General features: G+C 39.7%; 1 protein-coding gene across 7 annotated transcripts in view; it reads left to right on the top strand.

Moving 5' to 3' along the window:
* The first annotated feature begins 17812 nt into the window (after positions 1 to 17812).
* The window catches only part of ZNF438 (zinc finger protein 438), a 187257-nt gene continuing 179233 nt past the window's right edge, over positions 17813 to 25836 (top strand). For all 7 annotated transcript variants that reach the window (XM_019465212.2, XM_019465216.2, XM_019465213.2 and 4 more), the window contains exon 1: positions 17813 to 17939. The gene's annotated coding sequence lies outside the window, so the exon portion shown is untranslated. The remainder of the gene's footprint in view (positions 17940 to 25836) is intronic.

Genomic DNA, 25836 nt, shown 5'->3' on the forward strand with positions numbered 1-25836 from the left:
ATATAGTTACAATTTTTATAATTTTCATTATGATATTTGTTAACTTCATTTTTGTTTTTGTTTTTGCTATCATGAAAAGGTGGGTTTTATTTTTCATTTGTATTTAACTGGTTATCACTAGTATGGTGAATTGTATTAATGATCATTATCTACTCCCTCTATGGTAAGAGGATTATACATCCATGCTTGTTGAATATAATTTGCAATACCTTCTTAGAGAGGAAGCATACTTCCTTTCCCAATTGGGCTGGCCATATGACTTCCTTTGGCCAATGAATATGAGTGAATATGACATAAACACACCCAAACAGGAGCTCTAAATTCAATTGTGAGATTTCACTTAGCCTTTTGAGTTTCTGCTTTTTGACATAAAAATGAGCAGGTAGGAGCTGCTCCTTCAGCCTAGCTCCTGGAATGAGAATACTTGTGAAGCAGACCTGCAACCAACCCATAGCTTAGAGAAGAATAGCAGCCAACTGTCAAGAACTTGAAAGGTCTCATATTTTACCCCACTTTGAAGCTAAGGACTTAACTTGCCAGTTTCATGGATACTGAAGGAAGAACTTACTCCTGGGTCACAGACAAAAAGTATCACAACAAAAGCAGCATCCAGAATGTCAACATGATTGTGTGGCTTTCCTGAGTTTCTGTTCCCACACTGGTGATGTGAAGGGGCTCAGATGGATGCCTGAACAAAGAGTAGGTTGCATTACAGGAGAGGAACATGGAACTTGAAACCCCATCGTTTCATAGCAAGCAGTGATCAAGCTTGCTCTTTGTCCTAGAGGTAGAAATTATGTTCTCCCTCAAGGTTGCTCATTGCAAACACACCTGAGAAATGGCTGGGTAAAAAAATGATTAGGGTCTTAAAGGCTTAGCAGACCCAACAGGACATGTAGAAACATGAGACTCATGAAGCAGTGTCTACCAACACCAACCCTCAGCCCCCAGGTAATGAAATTGAGAAATAAATGTTTGCTATTGAGACATAAATGAAATTGAGAAATAAAACTGCCATATTAGGGTTGTTTTGTTACACAGCAAAGTTAACCAACACAAAAAGTACAGAGACAAGGCACTGATGTTTGTATATTTGTCTTATATCCTGCCACCTTACCTAATTCTCTTACTTAAAAAATAATTTACTGGGGCGCCTGGGTGGCGCAGTCGGTTAAGCGTCCGACTTCAGCCAGGTCACGATCTCGCGGCCCGTGAGTTCGAGCCCCGCGTCAGGCTCTGGGCTGATGGCTCGGAGCCTGGAGCCTGTTTCCGATTCTGTGTCTCCCTCTCTCTCTGCCCCTCCCCCATTCATGCTCTGTCTCTCTCTGTCCCAAAAATAAATAAAAAACGTTGAAAAAAAAAAATAATTTACTAAAGTTTCTTGGATTTTCTAGGTATAATATCTTCTGCAAGTAAAGTGATTTCTCCCTTTTTTCATCCGGTGTTTATACTGATTATTATTGATTATTTTGTTTTCTTACCTTCCATATTACCCTAAATCTCCAAAATAGTTTTGAATAACAATAATAGTAAATATGCCATTTATTAAGATATTGTCTCTTAGTTCCAGACCTACCCTTTGATATTTCACTTCTGATGCCAGAACCAGAACTCTGCAAACCATGTTTCTGCTTCTCATGGTGCTCCATGGTAAATTGCTGACAGGGATACTGCTGGGAGATCCCAGGCTGCAGAAGGAAGACTTGTTCTTTCCTATTTTTTTTTCTGGGGGATTCTTATTTGTTCCCAGTTCTTATGAGTGTCATCTCACCAATGCCTCTTCATCTTGGCAGCAGCATTTCCATCAAATAGCAGTAGGAGAATTCCATAAATGGTTTTCCAATATGTACAGAAGCCATCCCATTGCACTCCCCTTCCCTTACTCAGAGATGCCAGGGGTCTGAGTTTCATTTTCACAAGGGCCCTTCTCTAAACTTCTAAGTTTTAATAAATCCAATCTCTCTTCTTGATCCCACACAATCATAGGATGGTGGCTACTTTCTGCAATTACTACCTCTGTGATTCCAAGTTCTCTCTCTTTTTTTAAACTTGTTTTACTTTGTGAATAATTTGCCACTTAGGGAATAATTCCTTATGTTAAATTCTCTCTGCTAGAATAACTGGTGTGATTTCTTCCTTCTGATTGACCCCTGATTGTTAAGTAGGTAGGTATTCCTATTTATTTTCTGATTTTAATGATGATAACTTTAACCATTCACTTTTTAGTATGTGGTTGCTGGGTTTTGGTTAACTGCTGTTGAAGTTTGTCAAATGTGTTTATTATATATTGACAAATACATTTTTTCTTTGTGATGTACTAAGCTAGGCATTTTTCATAATGTTGAATCACCTTTACATTTATGGAATAAATAGCTAATGGTTAACACTTTTGTAGCACTACATATGCTCTAAGAACTTCATATATATTAATTCACTTAATAAACCTACTTGATTATGGCTTATAATGACATTGCCAAATCTGATTGCCAAATGTTTATTTAGAACTTATATTCATAGCTGAAATTGAGTAATAGAATTTTATATCATGTATTGCTTTATTTGTTTCCTACTATCTTATTGTCTCTATTAAACTGAAAGATCCTTGAATATCCGTGCTTTACCAATATTTTTCTCCTACTCAGTCAATATCACAGTACCTTGTAAGACCATATGATTGATAATTATTGACATAAGATATGGGCACCTGGTTTGCTCAGTCAAGCGTCCAACTTCAGGTCAGGTTGTGATCTCATGGTTTGTGGGTTTGGGTCCCACTTTGGGTTCTGTTCTGGCAGCTCAAAGCCTGGAGTCAGCTTTGGATTCTGTGTCTCCCTCTCTCTCTGCTCCTTCCCCATTCACACTCTGTCTTTCTCTCTCACAAAAATAAATAAACATTAAGAAAAATGTAATAGATCTTAAAGTAAGTCTACTTTTTGAAAAATTAGCATTTATTCTGTAATAAGTTTTAATTTTACATCTTCAATATAAGAAATTAAAATATATAACAATAGATACATTTAATATTATTTCAACTAGATCTCTCAGGGCCTATGTGTTCATTTCAGAACCCTGAAATTTTGTGAATTGTTGCTGATGCTCTCTCCTTAAACATGCTTTCATAGAGTTTTTAAATTTTCCAACACTTAATTAGTAGCAATAATTACTTTTGCATATTTTTGGGGTACTGTGTTATGTTTTGTAAGGTAGATTGTCTCAGCATTATCTCTTTTCTCAGAAGATTAAAGACAAATTAGTAAAATATATGCATCAAGGATTCTTAATGTATGAAACCATTTTCTTTTTTTTTTTTTTTAACGTTTATTTATTTTTGAGACAGAGAGAGACAGAGCATGAACGGGGGAGGGTCAGAGAGAGAGGGAGACACAGAATCGGAAGCAGGCTCCAGGCTCTGAGCCGTCAGCCCAGAGCCTGACGCGGGGCTCGAACTCATGGACCGCGAGATCGTGACCCGGGCTGAAGTCGGACGCTTAACCGACTGAGCCACCCAGGCGCCCCTGTATGAAACCATTTTCAACAAAATACTTTTTGTTTAGGTTAAAATTGGATTTCCATGGTTTGAGGCTTCAGGGCTTCTCCCACTTTGCTCCCATTGAAGACTTGAACTAGTCATCAAAGTTTATCATGTTGCCCTTTTAAGGTACTAGCTAAAGGATTTGGCAACTATTTTCTATGATTTAGCTTTACTTGATTTTTTTCCTTCAAAGCATCTGTTAATATGTCTTTGTGATTAAGTTAAAAGACAAGCCATGCTATTTTTTTTTTAATTTTTTTTAACGTTTTATTTATTTTTGAGACAGGGAGAGACAGAGCATGAACAGGGGAGGGTCAGAGAGAGGGAGACACAGAATCTGAAACAGGCTCCAGGCTCCGAGCTGTCAGCACAGAGCCCGACACGGGGCTCGAACTCACGGACCGCGAGATCATGACCTGAGCCGAAGTCGGCTGCTTAACCGACTGAGCCACCCAGGCGCCCCGAGCCATGCTATTTTTTATTTGTGTCTTTTTTTTTACATTAAAATTTTTTTTAATGTTTATTTTTGAGAGAGAGAGAGCATGAGTGGGGGAGGAGCAGAGAGAGAGAGGGAGACATAGAATCCGAAACAGGTACCACGCTCTGAACTGTCAGCACAGAGCCCCATGTGGGGCCTGAACTCGGGAACAATGAGATCATGACCTAGGCTGAAGTCGGATGCTTAACCAACTGAGCCACCCAGGTAACCCAATTTGTGCCTTTTTTAAATTACATTTTAAGGATCTTCTATGTGCACAACACAATACTGGGAGATAGATAAGTAAAAATGTATTCTGTACCACCAAGGATCTTGAAATTTAAGGGAGTGACCAAATGCTGGCTCAAATTTTATATTCAAATAATAGTGTAGGGCAAACGTTTTTCAATCCCAATAGCAATAGGAAAAAAAACATCAAAATTAGACAAGCATGTTGCTGAGGTGGCACTCTGAGAGTCTTTTCCCTATCTGTTTTTGTTTTAATTCTAGGTTCTAATTTTATGTGATTTGGTAGGTAATGATTGGGGATTTATAATCACAGTCATAAAGGATCTTTTTCTCACGTTGTCATGTCATGTTTGGGAGCAGTAATGTAAATGATTGTAATCAGAATTTCTGCTGCTATTATTTCCTTTTTCTACCTTCCCTACTATTCTAAATTTTGCGTTCTAATTTTGATTATAAGGAATGATTATTATGTATCCTTTTATTAAAATGCAGTTTTCTAAAGCTTGAGCTGGACTTATTTGAGAAAATACTCTATTTTAATGTGTTATGTAGCCTGAAAATGGCCTCAAATACTTCTTGTCAGTTTAATTCAGTTTAATTTGTTCAATTCAGTTTAATTGTTTACCTCAGCTTCTTTGGTATGTGTGTGTGTATGTGTTTATGTGGATCATATCCCTGATGATGGCAAAAACCTACACACAGTTTTGAAAACCACAGATACAGGGAACTATTTTTAATAGTTAAAATCATCTAATTTTAAAAGTAAATTATGGCAGAGAACTATAGTTTGATCATATTAAGTATAGTCTACATTACTATCCTATATTTTTATCTCAGCTTTTCATTTACTTCTAAATATGAGATCCTTCTTTTCAAAGGTTTTCTGGGATTATGATTTAAAGACAAGGAAATAAGAAATACATATAGTTTATAGGGTGTTAAGTGACAGACATAGGAATCTACTTCAGGAAATTAAAATGGCAACTTGGGGGAATTAGTTTTTCTTTAAAATTAGGTTTATTAAGATATATAAATTGTCTCATTCACATCAATTACGTGATATTTAAAAATATTAGAAAGCTTATAGTTTAAAATTTCACACTACTGACTCAGAGGTTTGTTCAAAGTTTTTCACCAACTGTCTGGAACGCCAACCAGACGATAAAGCATAAAATATACTAGCTATTTTTAATATGGTGTAGCAGCCCCTTTATTATCTTGCTTATTATACAGTTATTATGTTTTTCTGATGTTTTTGTTTTTTTAATTGATTTTTGTTGTTTGGTTCTTTAAAAAATGTTGATGCTATTTTCATAGAGAAAAAAAAAAAAAAAAAAAGCATAGACCAAAGGAAGAAACTGATGTTGAGCAAATGTTAATGGAAAATTACTTTCTTGGTTTTAAAATTGAAGTTGACACCTCTGAGTTGTCAAGATTTTTTTTGGGGGGGTGTGTATTAGTTAATTCAAAATCTCTAAGATTTTAGGAAAATAATTGAAATCAGGAGATGGTCTTGAATGTGAAAAGACAAAAGATGGGGGAAAAAGCGTAAAGAGTAGAAAGGAGAAACTTTGGCAAATGTCTTTGTTCCACAGCAACATCTTTTCTGTTTTGAAAATAAGTCTTTGCAGGTGCATTTCCTATCTTATTTTCCTGCTCAAGGAAGAATGTTGATCATTTTCTGAATTTACCAGCAATTGGTGTGTGCTGAGGGCTCATTTATTTCTTACAAAATGTCGCTAACCCATTCCTGTCCTCTTAAATTTAAAACAGCTGCTACCCACTGGCAGGATCTAAATCTTAACAGAGACAGACAGAATTCCACATTCTCTGTACGCCTGTATTACACTATTGTTAATAATAATCTCTGTCCGTCAAGGTGACAAGGGCACAATGTGCGTCTACGCACATAATTTCTTTGTACGTATATAAAAAGCTAAGGCTTTTATTTTGTTAATAAAAACTCATGATTTAATTAAAAAAGAAACCTCTGACTGTTGCTGCCATTGGAAGCACTATAATTTAGTTTGCTTAAAACACTGCATCATTCAATTGCTGTTTCCTTTCTCTACAGTTATATTTTTTTTAATATTCTCTGTGAACTAGAATAGCTGATTTACTGAGCAAAAATAGCAGAAGGGTCCAAGCTAAATGTTAAAAGGTAAAGCAAATTTGGAAAAAGGGACATATTTTTAATTTTAAATTTATAAATTTATAATTTTATTTTCAGAATACATTTCATCATTTAGAATTTACACTCTTCTCAACATTTATTTTGCACAGAAGACAGTTCCAACGTTTCCAATGAATGCTTCACTGTTTAAAATATGAATTTTGACATAATCATAAATACCTGGATTTTCAAAGATAACACTGCTTTTCCTTGTTCATTTTTTTTACTTGCTTTTACATTGTTACCTTACCAAAAAAGAAATACTTTTGTGTTTTTCTCTTAGATTTTTCCTGCAGCACAACTTCAATTTCCATAAACATAGATTCATCTGTTTTGAAAAATGCTAAAGCTTATTTTCATGCATAATATAAATCACTGAAAGAGACAGTAAAGAATTCAAAAGGTACTTCATGTTCTACCAGAGTGAAATCCAAATCATTCTTCTCCACAGTGGATTCATGGCTTCCTGCAAGATAAGATCTCGTCCTGGTAAGGACTTCATCTGTAAAGAAAAGAGAACATGATTTCTCAAGGGAACTCCAGTATCATAATTCATAAAATCAAATATATCAATAAGCACAGCTCTTCTTTTAAAATAGTCATCCAAGTCTCTGGAAACTAGAGTCTAGTGCATTGATGTTAAATTGTAATATGCTATAACAATGTAAATATGTAAAAGAGAACACATAGTTAATTATTAAAAAGTTTTCATTCTCATGAATAAAATTAAAATGCCCAGTAATCCTTAATTAATACATTTAGAATCCCTTCCTTAGTGATGAGAATTAACTTTGCAATTTAATTTGACACTTTGCAGTGTGAAAAAGAAAGATAAAAAATAAGCCTCTTGGGAAAGGGAGGAAAATTTCCAGTCTCTAACTAACCAATCCAATTTAATCAGGTCTCTCTCCCCACCTCTTTCTTTCTCTGTCTTTTTTTTCCCCTGAAATAATTGATATTTCTACCCCTAGTCTCTCCGTCCTCTCCCTCTCTCTCTCTCTCTCTCTCTCTCTCTCTATATATATATATATATATATATATATATATACACAGAACTAACTTTAAAGATCTGAGGTTTGGATTTCATTTCATCTTAAAGTATTTGCCTGGATTTGTTGCCAGTCAACATGGTAGTCCAGAATCTTAAAAAGATTAAAAAAATATATAGACTATGTTAAAGGAGATACATGACACTCTAGATATACGAAACCATGAACCAAATACAGCAAAAGTTTCCAAATGTTGAATACTTTTTACAGTGCCCATCTGATCTTGGTATATATTATTCATGTATTCACCAAAAATGTATTGCAAATCTATAATCCATGATGGCACAGGGCCCAGGATTCAGTCCCTGCCTAGAGAAGTTCATAATTTAGTAAGAGAGTCAAATAGGTAAACAAATAAGTTTCAGTATTAGATGGCAAATTCTTATATAAACAGTTATATGGTACTGTGGGGAGAAACATGAAGACTTCCCAGAGGAGGTGACATCTGACCCAGGGCAGAACAGAAGGATAAGCAGAAGGTGGGAAATTTATCCTTGGCAGAGAGAAGCTCCATATGCAAAGAAGTGGGTAATGGGGAATGAGGGGATATAAATGAATAAAGTTATCTGAAGGACAGAGTCCATGGTGACAGAGGAAGTTGGGGAGAGAGAAATGAATTAGAGCCAACCTATGAAAGCCTTTGTATGCCTCACTGAGGAGATACTACTTTAGATTGTAGGCAAAGGACTGTAAGCAGAGAAATGACATAATCAGCTCTAAGATTATCAGAAGTCAGACTCCCTGAGAAATAGTCACAGAAGCCCTGAGATTTGCATGCAGCAACTCATATAGGGAATAGTTTTGGGAACAGTACTTCTAAGAGAGTAAGGAGAAGGAGGACTGGGAAGAGGGGAAGTTGGGCCTTAAAGCAGATGCATCAGAGGCTGTAGCCGATCCCTTGTAGCTCTTGAGCCACAATGGCTGTTCAGAGTTGTCCTACCTTGAAGCCAGGCCACTAGGCCTCTTACCCACACTGAGAATGACTGGATGTGGGCTGTCTCCAGAGATAAGGGGTAGCCTTGGGCATGGCTGATGCCCGCAGATGGGAGAATGCCTGGAGAGGGACACAGCTGTGAACTATCACCAACCAACATGTCCAGAAGCTGGAACAAATGTCTCCATCCAGGGATCTGAAGAGGAGGAGGGATCTGAGCAATGTGTCACAGAAGCCACTGCAGAGGTTTTACGTTTTTGTTGGTGGTGGTGGTGGTGGTGGAGGTTTATTTTTTTAGCCTAAATCTGACCATACTGAGAAGGATGATCTCAAGTGAGGAAAGATTAGTTAGAAAGAGATCAGGTGGGATTTTGTGGGGAAAAAAAAAAAAAAAAGATGACAAAGATGATGCCAAAGGTACTACGGTAATTCAGTTGGGGAAAGATAATTGTAACATAAATGGTGCTTGAACAACTGGCTATTTATATGGGAAAAGAAAAAGAAACTCAACTCTTGCTTCACACTATACAACAATCTAATTCTAAATGGATCATATTCTTAAATGTGAAAGCTAAGCTACAAGACTTGTGGAAGAAATCAAAAGAGAAATTCTTTGTGACCTTGGGTGAGTCCAACCTTTCTTAGATAGAACACTAGAAAATAAACAACAAAGGAACTGAAAGATTGACAATGCCAAATGTTGGTGAGAATGTGAAGGAATTAGAACTTTCATACATTACTGATGAGAATGTAAATTTGTACAGCCACCTTGCACAACAGTTTAAGATTTTCTTGCAAAGTTAAGGACATACTAACCACAAAATCCAGTCCCACTACAAGGTATTTGTCCAAGACAGAAGAAAACATAAGAGTTGTATTCCAAAGCTTATAGGTGTTTAATCTATAATAGACAAAACTGGAAACAACTCAAATGTGTGTCAATGGGTGAATGGATAACATAGATTATAATATATCCGGAATATTGTATACTATACAGCAATAAAAAAGGGTTTGAACTACTGATACAACAGTGTGGGTAAATCTCATAGACATTTCGCTAGGTAAAAGATGCCAGACACAAAACACTATATTATTCTATTTATATGAATCTATTTATATAAAGGCAAAAGAAACACTGGTACTAGGGACCAGAGGAGGGGAAGGGACTGACCACAAAGTAGCAAAAGGGAACTTTCTGGGTGATGAGAATATTCCATAATATATGTATTTTAAAATTGTTTGGTGGGAACATGGCTTTATTTATTGGTTAAAATTCATTGAATTATGTATTTGTTATTTGTGAAATTTTTTAAGTTTATTTATTTATTTATTTTTATTTTGAGAGAGAGTATGTGTGCGCACATACAAGTGGGGGAGGGGCAGAGAGAGAGAGAGAGAGAGAGAGAGAGAATCTCAAGAAGCTCTGCACTGTCAGCAGTGTGGAGTCCAATTCAGGGTTCGAACCCACAAACTGCAAGGTCATGAACTGAGTCAAAATCCAGAGTCAGACACTTAACTGACTGAACCGCCAGGTGCCCCCATCCTGTTTCTCCTGACATCACCTCTCTGCTTTGTATTCACTCTAAAGCATAGCTTTGTAGTTCTAATCAGATAATAATTAGAGCACGAGAACTTACATATGACAATAAACTATTGTTTAAATATAAGGTATTTTCCTGCACATATATCAGCTTTTGTCAATCCACAATTTTGTTCCCTGATATCTGAGTCAAAAGAGCTATCACATTTCTTTAATTTTTCTAAATTAAATCCAACCTTAGTTTCCACACTAGAGAGGTCAAAAATGCTATCTATCTATCTATCTATCTATCTATCTATCTATCTATCATCTATCTATCTTTCCTGGCTCCTATTCCTTCTCTTAGGGTTGTACATAAACCCAGAAATAATGGGGAAGAGCCTCAGCCCTTCAGTGCCTGGTAACTTCCAGTCCTGGTCATCCTGGCCCAAGGGTTTTCGTCATCCATTCACAGATATGAAGCCTCGTGCCTCTGGATCACCTTCGGCCTCAGGACCATCTGTATAGAATCCTAGGCTGGCATCTAGCTTCCCTGGCACACATACTCCCTAGGGCCCTGTGTACACGTGAGCCTCGGACAGAACCTACAACTGGTGTGAACCCCCTCTCAACAGCCCCCTTCCCCGGCCCCCAGCTGACAGTCTTCTCTCACCTTTGCAGTTGTTCTCCAAGTATGGATCCTGGACCAGCAGCAGCACCTGAGCACTGCTTTTTCATTTCAAAGTTTGTCAGGCCACTCTAATGTGCAGCCAAGGTTGAGAATCATTGTTCTAGATTTAAGAACAATGGCAATGACAGAGATATTGAGACTATGCATAATATAAATACGTCTTAAGTATTTAAATGATTGAAATCTAGGAAAAGTCGGTTTTAAGTGAATTTAGAAATCAACACTTCGGTCTCTTAATTAGCTGAGAAAAGCTTCTTGGAAAAAGTGGGATTTGAGAAGTACAGGCTGCAGAATATTCTGGAGCTTCTCCTTCTTGCATGCTGGGGGATTACTGGAGCTAGGGTGCCATCTTGGACTGTGAGATGACTTTGGGAATGTAGGTCATGTATGACTGAGCAACAAGATGGAAAGAGCCTGAGTCCCTGATAGGTGACATGGGCAAACTGGACCTGAATCACCTATGTCCAGACATTTTTATACAGGAGAGAAATAAACCAATCTAGTTCAAGCCTGTTATTTTGTGGGTTTTTTTTGTTTTTGTTTTTTGTTTTGTGATTTGCAACCAATGTCAATAGCAGTACCCACCACATGTCTAGACAAGAGAATCTCACCAAAATAACAGACTAATGAAATGCTCACATTCTATATAGCCTCAGAGTTTACTTTAAAGTGTAACGTAAAAGTGACCCTGACTACCATTTGTGGTATAGAACAACACACGAACCTGATAATTAACACTCACTTCCCTCCTCCCATGTGTCACAAGAGAACTGAGAAGCCAAGGAAAGCAAGTTGCAGGCTAAGTGCGTGTTCTGCGAATCAGTCAGTACAACAGTCGCATATGCCTGGCCGTACTGTGAACTCTATTGTCTATTTGCCCTCTATTTCTCTTAAGTATTTTTCTCTTTTGTTTAAATACCAAAAAGCAGTATCCTAATGCACAAAATACCAAAAAGCAATATCCCTAATGCACAAAAATACTTCTTCTCTAGAAGACATATATAAACATTGTGAAAAATCTATTTCTAAAGGAAAATGTGACTATTGACAATCATTTAGAGCATTACTGAATTTCTGGGCAAAGCTGTTCATTTTGCAGGTTTTATGATCTTTCTTAAGCTAGAGACTTAAATGATCAAGCCCTTCACTTTCAAGGTTCGTCATAAACTCAAGTGCCTTCAGGGGTAGGTTAAATAGTCCCCAAGGTGGGGTTATGGGAAAATGGGGAACGTCTGCACCTCTGAACCAGGCAGCTTCACTCCAGTGATGAATGCCCTGGGGTAGTGGGCAGCCGACATCATCGGAGCTTCTGACTTTTTGGAAGAAGTCAAATGCCTGCTTTTAAAATATGTTATCTCCTGGGGTGCCTGGGTGGCTCAGTCGGTTGAGCGTCCGACTTTGCCTCAGGTCATGATCTCCCAGGTCGTGAGTTCGAGTCCCGTGTCCAGCTCTGTGTTGACAGCTCAGAACCTGGAGCCTGCCTTGGATTCCGTGTCTCTCTCTCTCTCTGCCCCTCCCCCACTCACACTCTGTCTCTCTCAAAAATAAATGAACGTTAAAAAAATTTTTTTAAAAAATAAAATGTGTTATCTTCTTTCTGATAGTCCACTCAAAAATGTAAAAACACAAATCAAACACCTCTGTGAGCTGAGTACCATCTCCAGTTTAATTGGATCTGAGTTTTCAAAATCAGATTTTAAAATATTACTCTGATTTGGCCTTAGTATAATTGCTTTAATTGGTTAAAAACTGCGTGACCCCAACATAAAGGGCAAATAATAAATGACAATTTGTCAAGTGGAGAAGAGACATGTTGAGTTAATTGCCCAGGGGCACTATCACGTACCTTACAGCCAGATAGGACTTAACCAGGATAAAACTCAGAGATGGTGGTGGCTTTGTTTTCCCAGGCCAATGAGGTCTTGGGGATAACCACAAATTTTGGTGTCAACAGTGATGACTTTTGTCTCCTAGGTTGCTCCTACCTGTCACTCTGCCCTGGAGACGAAATACCTTCTCCAACTGAGTTCAAGAAGTCTGTCAAATGTTTTTTTATGTGCCAGGAACTGCATGGGGCGCTAAGGACACAAAGTGGAGTAAATCATGCTCTGTCTTCAAAGAATTCACAGCTTTGTGGGGGAGAAAGAAGCATAAAGAGTTTTAATACAACACACTATTTGTTATTAAATTGAAGATGCCATCAATTACAGGAGGCACCATTAGCTTTTGCACCTCTAAGAAAAAAATGAATTGTTGTAAAGATTAAAGGTTTTACAGAGAGTGCTGAGCCTTAGATCTAAGCAAGTGCTCAGTGAAGGTTGGCTATTATTACTAGCAGAGATAGTTAATGGTAGAACTTGAACTTGAAGAAAGAGTAGGTCTTTTCTAAGAGATAAGGGAGAAAATAGATTCCAGGGAGGAAGAACAGTATATACAAAGACCCAGAGGTCTGTTTCTGGAATATTCTGCCTGTTGTGCTGTAGTAGGTGAGGTTTTTTTTTCCCTTGAGGAATTGTAAATATTTTTGACACCCTCTCCTTTCTCCTGCATCTTTCACCCTTGCCCTCCAATCCCAACACACTCACAAAAAAAAGGCAGTTTGCTTCTTTCAACTTCATACTCAAAAGCAGGCACCTGGCCCTGTACTCAATCATGAACTTGGCTCCTGGGAGCAATGACACTAGTTACTTGTCTTCCATTTCCCTCCATACTCCCCCATCCCACCCTCTTGTGGTTGGGGGAAGCCTTTGTCCAACATCTTTTGTTTAAAAGGATTAATTGCCAGCTCCCAGTGCCTGTCAGTTTCTTTTAGGGAACTTTATGCAAATAAGGCTCCAGGTGGCCTGCCCTGATTTCCCAGAGTTCCCCTGGGGCAACACTCTATTAGGACCTTCACTACAAATAACATTTATTGAGCCCACTGAAGTCTCTTAAGAAGTTACTGGACTTGAACAAAAGTACTCAGTTAATAACAGAGTTGCTCCTGTTCAGTGTTCTGCTGTGATACGCTGCATCGTTGTTCAAAATGTTTTTCCTTTTAAAGGATTTTTCTTCTCAGTATTATTTCTATTAACACAGTGTCCCCTTTTCAATATTTATTTATTTATTTATTATTTATTATTTATTTTTTTTTGAGAAAGAGCGTGAGCGGGGGTGGGGCAGAGAGAGAGAGGGAGACACAGAATCTGAACCAGGCTCCAGGTTCTGAGCTATTAGCACAGAGCCTGACGTGGGGCTTGAACTCACGAACTGTGAGATCATGACCTGAGCTGAAGTCGGACACTTAACTGACTGAGCCACCCAGGCACTCTGACACAGTCCCCCCTTTTAAGAAAACAACTAGCATCTTGAATAAGAAAACCAGCCAGTCTTTAAATTTGAGTTCATCAATGCATTCATTCCTCCTTCCTCACATAGTTCTTGAGTGCCTACTTAGGGTGTTCAGCTACAAGTTTAGAGGATTTGAGGTTGAACAAGACCAACATTGTCCCTCCTCTCACAGAGCTTACAGTCTAGCAGAGAAGGAAAATTAAAATCATTTTCAAGGCCAAGAGCAGAGACAGCTTAGGGAAAGCCTCTCAGGGGGAGTTCCTGAGAAGAAGAGACCAAAAGGTGGGGGGAATTAGCTAAATAAAGGGATGGGGGAAGACAGCTGATAAAATGAGACACGAAATACTTTGCAAACTGTGTGACAGCAGACGTGTGAAAGACTGTGTGGTTATTAATCACACGCTCCTCCATAGCTCTCCAATCTTTGTCTCAGGTCTCCATTCCACTAAGCTCCTTATCTCTGCTCCTTGCTCTGAACAATCTCTCTTTTATTCTGTGTAACTCTTGGTTTGTGGATGTTTATTCTATTGTTAAGTTATTAGGACCCTTTTGGGCTTGCACTGGAGACAGGAGCATTTCTGGATACAAGAGTGACCTGATTATTATCTTGGCTGCCTGGAAAGAGACATCTCAGACCAGATCTTGGAGCTGAGACAGATGCAAGGGGGTGGCAGAATGGGATTTGGTGTCTCTTGATCTTAATTCTGAAGGATGAAATATGCATGGAAGTCAGGCAAGAGGTGGCTTGTAATAGTGTTTTTCAAACTTCTTTTGATTGAGACCCATAGTAGGAAATACATTGGCACAGCAACTCAGGATACACACGCATTACTGAAACAAGAGTTTCCCAAAGTTTATGCTTCGGGAAAAATTACCCTCATTATGTGTGATACAATCTGATATTTTATATTTTGGATTCTGATTAGGGTTTTGCAGGGTGGCAATCTATTAATGGTTATAAAATCAACTTACTGGGTTATGATGGGCACCTTAAACAATGAAATAGAAGCATCCATGCAAAGACAGGCTGGGGAATAATGAAGAAGATACCTATGGAATCAGTCTTTAGGAGCTAGAATTTACATTTTTGGACTTTGTGAGTCTCTGTTCCCTTTTTTTTTTTTTTTTAAGTTCATTTATTTATTTTTGAGAGAGAGAGAGTGCAAGCTGGAGAGGGGCAGAGAGAGAGAAGAAGATACAGAATCTGAAGCAGGCTCCAGGCTCCAAGCTGTCAACATAAAGCCTGACATGGGGCTTGAAACCATGAACCACGGATGAGCCCAAGTCGGATGCTCAACCAACTGAGCCACCCAGGCACCACCCCCTGAGTTTCTGTTTCTTGTATTGTTACATGAAACTTCATACGGATCAATGGTTATGGCTGTGGATTCTGGCGAATGGATTCAAATCTTGACTTTGCTACTTAGGGGCTGTGTGATGTAAGATACTTGACGTAGTATCCTGTACCCTGTTTGCCTTGTGTGTAAAATGGGAATAATAACAGCATTTATCTTATCCATTTGTAAGGATTAAGTGAGATAATGCAGTGCCGGGTATATATAAACACTCAAATAGTAGCTATTATGTTTCGACCTTTTATTTTCCCCTAGTATTAAAGTCCAGCTTTTCTCAGTCTGTAGTGTAGGACCAAGGGAAGTGTTATGAAGTAGAGTGTTCTGGGAGCTAGCTTGCTAGGAGCAGCAGATATCAAAGAGAAAGAGCCATCAGGGGAAATTGAAACCCCAAGGGCCAGAGCAGAGGCCCTTAGTCCCTCTGGTGCTAACCCTTGAATGTCCAGGGCTTTATTTTCTTGAAGAAATAAGTTCTTCTTACAGTTCCTCTCTCTAATATCAACACACTTTTGACCCTAGCTCCTGGCTTCTTATTTAGGTCAGATTCCAGTTTGTCACAGAAACTTGACTAAATCTGGATGTGTATTTCCTCACAAATTTTTACTTGATGTTCCCTGAGGTTCCTCTTTGTTTGGGTGCCCTTTCTGCTTGTCAGTCTTTTCTTAGCCACATTACTTCTTTCCTGCATCTAGAAATATCGGAAGTTTTTGTGTTTGCTTTTGCTTTAAATCTTGAGGTAGCAAGAGAAAAAACAAAAACAAAAACGAATAAGATGGGGAAAAAAAAGAATGCATCCTGTTAAACCATCTTACAGAAGCAAAAGTATTCTATGTTAAAAACACGGAATGAATTTGATGTACACTTCTTATCCATTTCCACTCCAAAAAATGAGAGATGACATTTACTTGTGAAACACTCCCATGGGTACATCTGGAATCTCAAAAGAGAATTCCAGCTTTTGGCATGATATACATAAAACATTTTATAAGTATGTTAACAATGAAATTTACAATTTCTTAAAATTGTTGTTTTGCAAAGAAAAATATCAGTATAATTATTTTGAAAATATGTAGCATTTTTCAAAACTGCTTATTTTTCTATAACTCTGCTCCCTGGGGGGGGGTGGGGGGGGGCGGAATTTAGTGTTGTAATGATCATGTACAGACTTTACAAACTTCTTACGTTATTTGATAATACTTAAAACCCTGCATAAAAATATAGTAAGAGGTACAAATATTATCCACATCAGAAACTTTTCAAAAATTTCGATTTCTCCTGAATACACATTTTTTTTAACCAGCTCAGATATCAAGAGTTAAAGGCTAATAATATTCTCCTGTAATCTCTCCTTTCTGTGAAAATACTACAGTATTTTCAGTGAGAGTGTAAACAAACCATTGTTTCAAGTTTTATTTACACTGGAGCTGCCTGGCAAAATCCCATGCCTGATCTAGCCATTTGTCTTGATTCCAAGTAAGTATTTAAGAGATCCTTGCTATCTACAATATTTCCACCTTTGGGTTTACTTCCAAGGCCTGTTTTTCCCATCCTTTATTTTTCTCCCAGGACAAATGTGTCTGAGCCACTTTTAACCATAACGTTTATTGTTTTTCCCGCTTATGAGAGCAATGTAAGAATCCTACAAGCCAGAGATAATCTGTTAATACACTGTTGTTAGTTCCTCGGGCATTTAGTTTTCCTTCTACTTAGTCCTCTTGTAAGCATAACTAGTCCTTTCTAAGAGCAGAAATAAAAGCATTGACCCGGGGCGCTGGAAGGTATGGTCACATGAGTGGGAGGCTGTGGAAAGTTTACACCCGCCAAGAAGTGTACATATTTGTTTACACGGAACCACCGTTTGTTACATTTAATAACGGTGAACAGTAATCCGTAAGTAGTTACACAGAGGCCAAACGGGTTATTCAGTAAGAAAGACAGACTAAAACCTCTAAGACCGCGCCGGGACAAGGCGGGGTAGGCGCGCGCGCGCGCTGGAACCGGGAGCCGGGGCCGGCGCCGGAAGGGCGGACTTGGAGGGGCGGGTCTAGCCATCGCGGGCGGGGCCTACCCAAGGCAGGTCCGGTTGGGGCGGAGCCGGGGGCGGGCCCGGGGGCGGAGCCGGGTGGGAGCAGGGCACGGCGGGAGAGCTGACTCCTCCCTCTCGAGGAGTCGCAGGCACCTGGTGAGGAGCTAACGGCTGTTTCCACACGTGGAGAACTTTTAATGAACACGTGAGGGAAGGAGGCAATGTCTGCGGAAAGTCTACCTCACAACTCTGGCGTCCGACTCCAACCCCCAGGGCGACAGCTAGTTCGATGTGTTCCTGGGGTGGGGGTGGGGTGGTCTACGCCCCTTTCCATTAGTGTCCCCGGCCCTCGGCCACAAGTTTTCTGAGAAGCTTTCTCAAGCAGTCCCCGCCCCAGGAGGCGGCCACACAGGCCACTTGCGCCTGCGCCTGCTCCGGGCGCCACACCGCGGGGGCGGAGCCGCCGAGGAAAGGGGCGTCTCTCTCGCCGTCGCGCGCAGGGCGGAGCCGTGGGGGCGGTGCGGCCGGGCGCCCAGAGACCTGACCTTCCCGAACGCCGGGTCCCGTGACGTCACCTCGCCGTGACGCGCACGCTGTAGGAAAACTGTAAGTTTCTAAGGATTCCTGCAGCTCCCTGGGCCTGCGGGGCTCGCTCTGTTGCTCGCATTCCCGGTGTCGGTGGTGGCTGTGGGCGTTTGATCATTGGGCGATCGGGGAGCCGCCGAACGTGGCGAAGGGACAGGTGCCCGCCCAGAGCGGGAGTGCACCTTCTGCGACGGGCGGGACCGAGAGTGCGGGGAGGCGAGGCCGCGCCCCGCAGGACAGGCCCTCACTTCTCCCCTGGGGCCGAGAGGGCTCAAGGAGCCTGCGACCGAGGACAGGGAAGGAGGAGGGTCCACATGGTAGCGACCCCCTTTTTTTCCTTCTCTGATGAAGGGACTTAGATTCCCCTCAGCCCTGGAGTTTGACATGTGAAGTATGGTATGGAGGGTTTCTTCAGAGACTCCACATCTGGGCTTCTTTGGGGATTCTGCAAGTGACCAAATCGCTGAGGACCGGTTATAAAGATAACCACCTGCTGCCTCAGTTTCCTTTTTGTGTAAAATGGAGGTAAAGCAGCCCCTGGCCTAATTGGCATTGTACTCGTACAGAACCGGGGACGTTGTGAGAGCACGTGAGGTAACACAAGCATGTAAACTTGGCAGGTGAAAGCTTAGAAAGGCAGTCCTTATTCTGAGAACGTGGTGGCCAATGGCCATTTAACAAAGGTCTGGTAGGTAGGGATCTTTCACAGTTTTGCCTCCTTAACCCCCTGGTGCCCACTGATCATGGGCAACACTTGAGTCTGATGGGCGATCTGAACTGTTGTCACTGAACTTAGTGGAACAGGGATCAAGAAATGACTGGTAGCCTTATCACAATGTTCTTGACAATGAACAAATGAGATCCCCTTGTCTGGGTTTTTCAGAGAAAGCTTTCAGCTTGCTTGAACTAGTGCATTATAGTCGACACAGGTATACTCAGTTTTAGAGTTTTTGTGTCCACTTGGAATATCTGATGGTCGTATTTGAATTTGAAAGTTTTGGCTTGCCAAGGGTTAGCGCGTTATTGATGAGTTAGTACTGTAATACTTCTCAAATTCAGGGGTAAGTATTTGTTAGGACCTTTGAAGGGAATACTATTGTACACATCACAGGGTGTATTTATTCCAGAGATGGAGAGATCACATTTCTGTAAATTCAGTTTAACCTCCTTTGAGAAGCCTTAGAATTAGAGAGCAGGGGTTTTAGTCTTTGTTCTACCACTTAATAACTTTGTGTCCAAGGACAGACAGCTCACCCAAACTTGGGATTTTCTTTTCCTGTCTCAAATGGGAGATGATGGTGTATTTAACTGTTGCTTTCTCAAGGAACCAATGAGAGGGTAAGTGTAAGGATGACAGGGTTCCTAAGTGTGGTTATTGTTATTAAGAAACCTCCGTAGGTCCCCTAGCCTGGGTAAGAGGTGTGTTCGTTCAGAAGTCAGGTTCTGAGTCAGAACTAGAAATATAGCAGCAAGCAACTATCCTGCGAGCTGGTGGAGCTCATTTTCCAGTGGGGGAATGGGCTACAAAGAATAAGAACACAGTATTATGTCAGACAGTGATTAAGTAGAGTGAGGTGAAGGAAGATAAGAGAATGGCAGTGGGGGAACAGAGCAGGTGTAGATAGGGTCTGTCAGGGAAAGGCTTCCGAAAGAGGTGACCGTCGAATCCATGAAACCGAGCGGAAGAGGTAAGAACATTTCAGGCAGGGATCATACGAGCAGTAAACACATGGACTCAGTGTATTTGAGGTAGTCTTGTAAACACTAAATTTTTACAGCGAACTTAACGAGGTAGGTACTATTATCTCCCGTTTTTGTGGATGAAGAAACTGACACCCAGAAAGGCGTGCTCGAGGTCGTACAGCTTAAACATACTGAATTTGGGCAGTTTGACGCGGAGTCCATGCTCCACGTGGCAGTCCTGTCGAGCCTCACAGCAGGGGCAGCGGAGGAACGATGCTGGGAGGTGGACGCTAGCCTGAGGTGGCCAAGGCGTGGCAAGATGAGCGTACAGATCACAGCAAGGAAAGGGGGAAAGTGGTGGCAGGCGGTGTTGGAGGACCAGGCTGGATTTTGGGGGCCCTTGTAGGCTATGGTGGTGTTACTCTAGGTGTGGTAGGAAACCACTGGGAGGTTTGTATCAAGGAAGTAGCATCTGATGTTAGTTTTCTTGGCTGGAGGACTAGCCGTAAGGTCATGGAGTGGGGCCACTTGACCATGGGGAGGTAGGAGGCTATCGTTCTGTGCTGGAGGAGAGATGCTGGTGTCTTGGCCTGGGAAAGTGGTTGTAGAGACGATAGTACGTGGTCGAATTCATGGTATCTTTTGAGGGTAGAGCTGCTGGTGTGGGCTTACATCTGGAGTGTGAGGAAAAGGGCGAAGTCATGACCTCCTCGGTTTTAGGCTGGGAGAACAGTGGTGCTGTTGACGGAGCAGGGAGAAAGGGCTTGGCCGCGAAGGTCATGAATTCGGTCTTGGACAACTTTTAGATGCCTCGTAGACCTAGTAGTACCAGAGCTAGTAGTAACAGGAAGCACTATGTAGCCGTCAACTGTACTGGGCAGGGTTTTAAGCACTTCACGTGTATTAATCAATTTCATCCTTGTAACAGTTATATGTGCTAGAGATCATTATGATCCCCGTTTTACAAACGAGAGGACAGAGGCACAGGTTAGTTAAAAGTGGCTGGCCTAAAATCACCCAGCCTGCAAGTGACGGAGCCAGGATTCAAAACCAAGCAGTCTCTGGCTTCGGATCCACAGAATTAACGTCTGTAACCACCTATAAGTTGACTGGTTGAGTAGGTAGTTACAGACATTAACTGTACATTTGATTTACGCATTTGGAACTTAGAGGAATGGTCAGAGCTGGATACTCAGCATTTACATTTCTGAAAAGAAAGCCTGCTTTTGTGCCTCATCTAAGCCTTGGTTGGCGATGGAGTAAAGAACGCAGGCAGTTGGGCCATGCTGACTAGACTCTCGTTACTTTGCTCGGTTCACACGGCCAATATCCAGGATCCCCTTTCCATGAGGTTCTATGAGGGTGAGGTCTGTATGTTTTTTACTTCTCTGTCTCTGGTTCCTAATCCAGTGCCTGCCATGTAGTAGCTGTTAGGGATGACTTTATATGTAAGACATTTGATTAAGTTTTGGGAGTTCAGAGATGAATAAATCATAGCACTCTCCTTGGAGGAGCAGAGTGTGAGGAAAAACCTGTGGGAATAAAACCAGAGTAGACTAAATGCATAAATACATGTTGATTATTTCATTCTGGCCTTCTGCAGCCCCCCCATCCCCCACCCCATATACTTGAGGGATGGGGCATGAAGAGGGTCAAAGGAGCAGAAGAATGCCTTAGCAATTGCATGGTGAATTTGAGGCTCCTCTTCCACAAAAGAATTACTCATAATCTTGCATATTTTACTATATTTGCATTAGTTTCATTTGGCAACGGTGTAATTTTTACCAAATGAAATAAATTCTGCTATTTTAGTATCATTGTGGAGTGATGAGTTTTTCCAGTTCTATTACCTCAGTGTTGACAGGACTCACTAGTGAAATAAGGGAGTTGGCTTGAGATGTTGCAGCTTGCATAATAGAGGGTGATGCAGGGGCTGTGTGAGGTATTTAGGCAGGTTTCCACTGGTTTCAGTGTATCACGCCAAAGTTCCACATATTGGAGTAAGTTTCAGTTTCTCTGCTGATGATCTCTTTAACACTGAGATATGTACATATATACACATACATACATATATATATATTTTTTTGTCATAGAAAGGGGATCTGGTGGTGTATGTCATAGGTGGAATTATAGATTACATCTCATATCTGGAATGTGGTAGAACCTAGAAACTAGAACAATATGCACAAAAATAAGTGTCTTCTGTAGATCTCTGTAAGGGTATACCATAACTTCAATACATTTGTCACAATTTTATTACTTCCTATCAGGAGTTTTTGAAATTTGAACCATTACAAGATTATATAAAATTGCACCATGGTAGATTTTGGATTCATTTCAGAGTTTTTTTCTTACAGTATATAAAATTATATCTTGTTTAGCTTTTTTAGCTTTCCATGGGAGAGTTGATCTGGATAACCCGGTTCACCATCACTCTAAACATCTAATTTTTTTTTTTTTAATATTTATTTTTGAGAGAGACAGAGACAGAATGTGAGTGTGTTAGGGGCAGAGAGAGAGAGAGAGAGGAAGACACAGAATCCAAAGCAGTCTCCAGGCTCCGAGCTGTCAGCACAGAGCCCGACGCAGGGCTCAAACTCGTGGACCGTGAGCCGAAGTCGGACGCTCAACTGCCTGGGCTACCCAGGCGCCCCTTCACTCTAAACATCTAAACAGGAACCCTCCACAAATACAGATGTGCCATCTTGTTTTGCAAATTTTAAATCTGCTATTGTTGCTTCCCTAAATTTAATGGAGTTGAAATGATTAGTATTCCTTTATACCACAATCACAGCTGGCTTCCCCAGGAATATCAGATATGCATAAATGGTACAAAGTATCTTGAAGGGCCTGCTGATTGTTCAGCCTTAGTCACTTTTTAAGTTTAGACTTAGCGAGGGCAGGTTGATGGTTATTTAATTGTGCTAGATTGTGGTAAGTCTTCCTGTTTGCAGACAGAAGCCCCTCTTTCTAAATCTGACCATCCTAGATAACTTATACAATCCAGATTCTTAAAAAAAAACAAACTATATTTACATGAGCAAATTTAGAAACTACTACTTTATGTTAAGAGTACACATTTAAATATATGGAAATTGTTTCTTGTAGAAAATTATGTCTAGCCCAGTGATGTTAGTGTAGTGGCCATTAAATATAATTTCTAAAATTCTACTTCTTGTAGTTTCTTTTATTCCTGCATATTACCTTCAACTTATATATGTATGTATATATGTGTATATATTTATATTTTCTGTATTTGCAGTAAAAGCTGAATATTAGTTGTGGCCTTTTACTTAGCATTGTAAATGATTGAATATATTTAAATAATATAAATAATTGTCACTTAATTTTTTTAATTTTAGTTTTATTGTTTAAAATTTTTTATTTTAGAGAGCAGGGGAGAGGGACAGAGAGAGACAGAGACAGAGAGACAGAGAGAGAATCCCAAGTGTGCTCCATGCTGCTGCAGGGCTTGATTCCACAATTTTGGGATCATGACCTGAGCCGAAATCAAGAGTCAGAGGCTCGACCAACTCAGTCACCCAGGCACCCCAAGTGTCACTTAATTTTGATTCATTTGACACGTGGTTACTTACAGATTAATTGAGGCTTGATTTTTTTCACATAAACAATAATTATTATTAGTAAGTCTTGGTGGAGACTAAGCTTTAGTGATGGGTTAACCAAATTGCTTTTGCAAAAGAACATGCAAGGAGAAAATTTTAGAGGGGATTAAGCAAAAACAGAATGTTAGTGGAAGGGATAATTTAACCATAACAACCTGCCATACCTAGAATTCTTAAGATGTTACTATCCTATAGATAGCATTTTTTTATTTGGTTCTATATTGCAAAAGTGTTAGTTTTAAGCTGCATTCTTGGCCACCAATCTATAGTGAGATAAATACTGGAATATATGCAACTATGAATTTAGCTCAGTGGATCTCAACTGGGGATGATTTTGTTCCTTCCCCCAACCTCACTCTTGGGACATTTGGCAATGTCTAGAGACATTTTTGGTTGTCACAACTGTGTGTGAGGGCATGGCACCTGTCATATAGTAATGGAGGCCAGGGATGCTCTTAAATATCCTACAAGGCACAGGACAACCCCAACAGTAAAGAATTATCCATTTCAAAATGTCAATACTGCTGCTGAGAAATCCTGCAAGATATAACTTTTTTCTTTCTTTCTTTTTTTTTTTTTTTTTTTTTTTTTTTTGGTGTTTTAGAGATTGAGGTAATTGCAAGTGGCAAGCACCTTACTTGAACAAAAGATTGTGTTCAACTGCTTTTAGTTTGTTGGAGAACTGAGCTAATTTGGTTCATTTATTGCAAGAAAAAGAATTTTTGTAGCTGATGGCTTTGAATTTTTTTTTTTTTTTGATTGCTAGTATGTCTAATGTTTTTGGTTTGTTTTCAGCCATGATTTTTTTCTTGATAAAATTAATTTTGGCATTATATAATCCTGGGTTGTATCAGATTTGCTAGTATGAATCTCCTTCATATTTTGAATTAACTATCTCAGTTACATGGTTGTTTATTCACTTCAAAAATCCTTTCACATTCATTTTGATTCGTGATTTTCATGAACACCCCATGAAATGTGCAGAGCATGCATTACGCTTACTATTTGCCAGATGAGGAAACAGATCAAATGATTTGCTGTATACATTACAGCAAGTTAGGGATTAAAGCAAATTTAGGACTCTCAGAGGTTTTGATGCTTAGGACATTTTTAAAGTTACTAGTTGTTGTTGTCTCATTTGATTTTCCTGGCTGTCCTTTGAAAACTGGTAACTTACTTAAGGTCACCCAACTCATAATGTAGTTTTGACTATTTCCAGTGACCTATGCTGCTTCTCCAGGTATTCTCTAATAAGTATATTTGACAGTTTCTGGATAAATTCACCAAATCCATGCTTAACCTAACTAGGTTTCTTCACACTATAAGGGAGGAAAATTTCTCCATCCTCTTTGGTTCTCATTCTGGGCCTAAGTATTAAACTGATATGACAGATTGATAGTCGAAAAACATGCAAACTTTATTAAACTTACTTGTACATGGGAACCTTAGATGAAGACCTACAGTAGTAGCCGGAACAGGAAGCTTTTATACATTTTAGACAAAGAAACAATAAATTTGTGAAGAATTGACAAGACCAGAGGAGTTTGGGCCAGGGGTAGTAAATGGTGAAGAAGTAACTAGGAAGATAAGGATTAGTTTAATAGGATTTCTTTGTATAGGTTTCTCCACCTCTAGTTCTCCCCCACCCCTCCCACCACCATCTCTGCTGATAAGAATACTTTTCACATGGGAGTTTTATCTTTTGCTTTCAGGAGGGAAAAAGGAGAGTCATAATGTCCTTGCACCTGCTGTTTCTTAAATATCTTTGATTCAAAATAATCAGAATATCAAAATGGTGTATGCGTGGGGGGACATTCTGGTGTCCTGCAACACCTGTCAGATGTTCATGTTGTCACTTGAATGAATAGGTAATTCAGTGTTTGTAATCCTGTGATTGGACTTGAGTGGAAACTTTGCTGAATTTTGATAAACCATAAGGTAGTGCTACTTGCTATTTAGAATTTATTGTTCGAGCAGTCTAAGTCCAAAAGCAGACTGAAGAGATGGCTCTCAGCTGTATTTGAGTATATTTGGGTGAGGCAACCTACTTGGCATGATTCATTTTGCCTTTCTGATGAGGGATGTATATTTGGGATAGTACCTCCATTGGTTCTGATTTTTAAATTAGAAACCTATTATTCTCTTCAGCCAGTGCCATCTTCTATGTCACATTTGAGGCTGTTTCTCTTAACTTTTTCAAAAAGACTATATACTCAAATATTTGATGAGTTTTCATGTTTGAAGATTATTTGATGATATTCAATTCTTGATGTAAGTTTCAGTAATCAGAAAAAATTTTTTTTTTAATATTCAGAAGTGGAATTGGTGGGGCATATGGTAGTTTTATTTTTATGTTTTCTTGAGGAATCTCCATACTGTTTTCTATAGTGGCTGCACAAATTTACAGTCCCAGCAACAATGCACAAGAGTTCCCTTTTCTTCACAGCTTTGCCAATATTTATTATCTCTTGTCTTTTTGATGATAGCCATTCTAACAGGTGTGAGGTGATATCTCATTGTGGTTTTGCTTTGCATTTCTCTAACAATTAGTGAGACTGAGCACCTTTTCATGTATCTGTATGTCTTCTGTGGAAAAATGTTTGTTCAGT

The sequence above is a fragment of the Panthera pardus genome, unplaced genomic scaffold (assembly GCF_024362965.1).
Source record: "Panthera pardus isolate Hobbes unplaced genomic scaffold, ASM2436296v1 HiC_scaffold_6, whole genome shotgun sequence".
In the NCBI taxonomy this organism is placed as follows: Eukaryota; Metazoa; Chordata; class Mammalia; order Carnivora; family Felidae; genus Panthera; species Panthera pardus.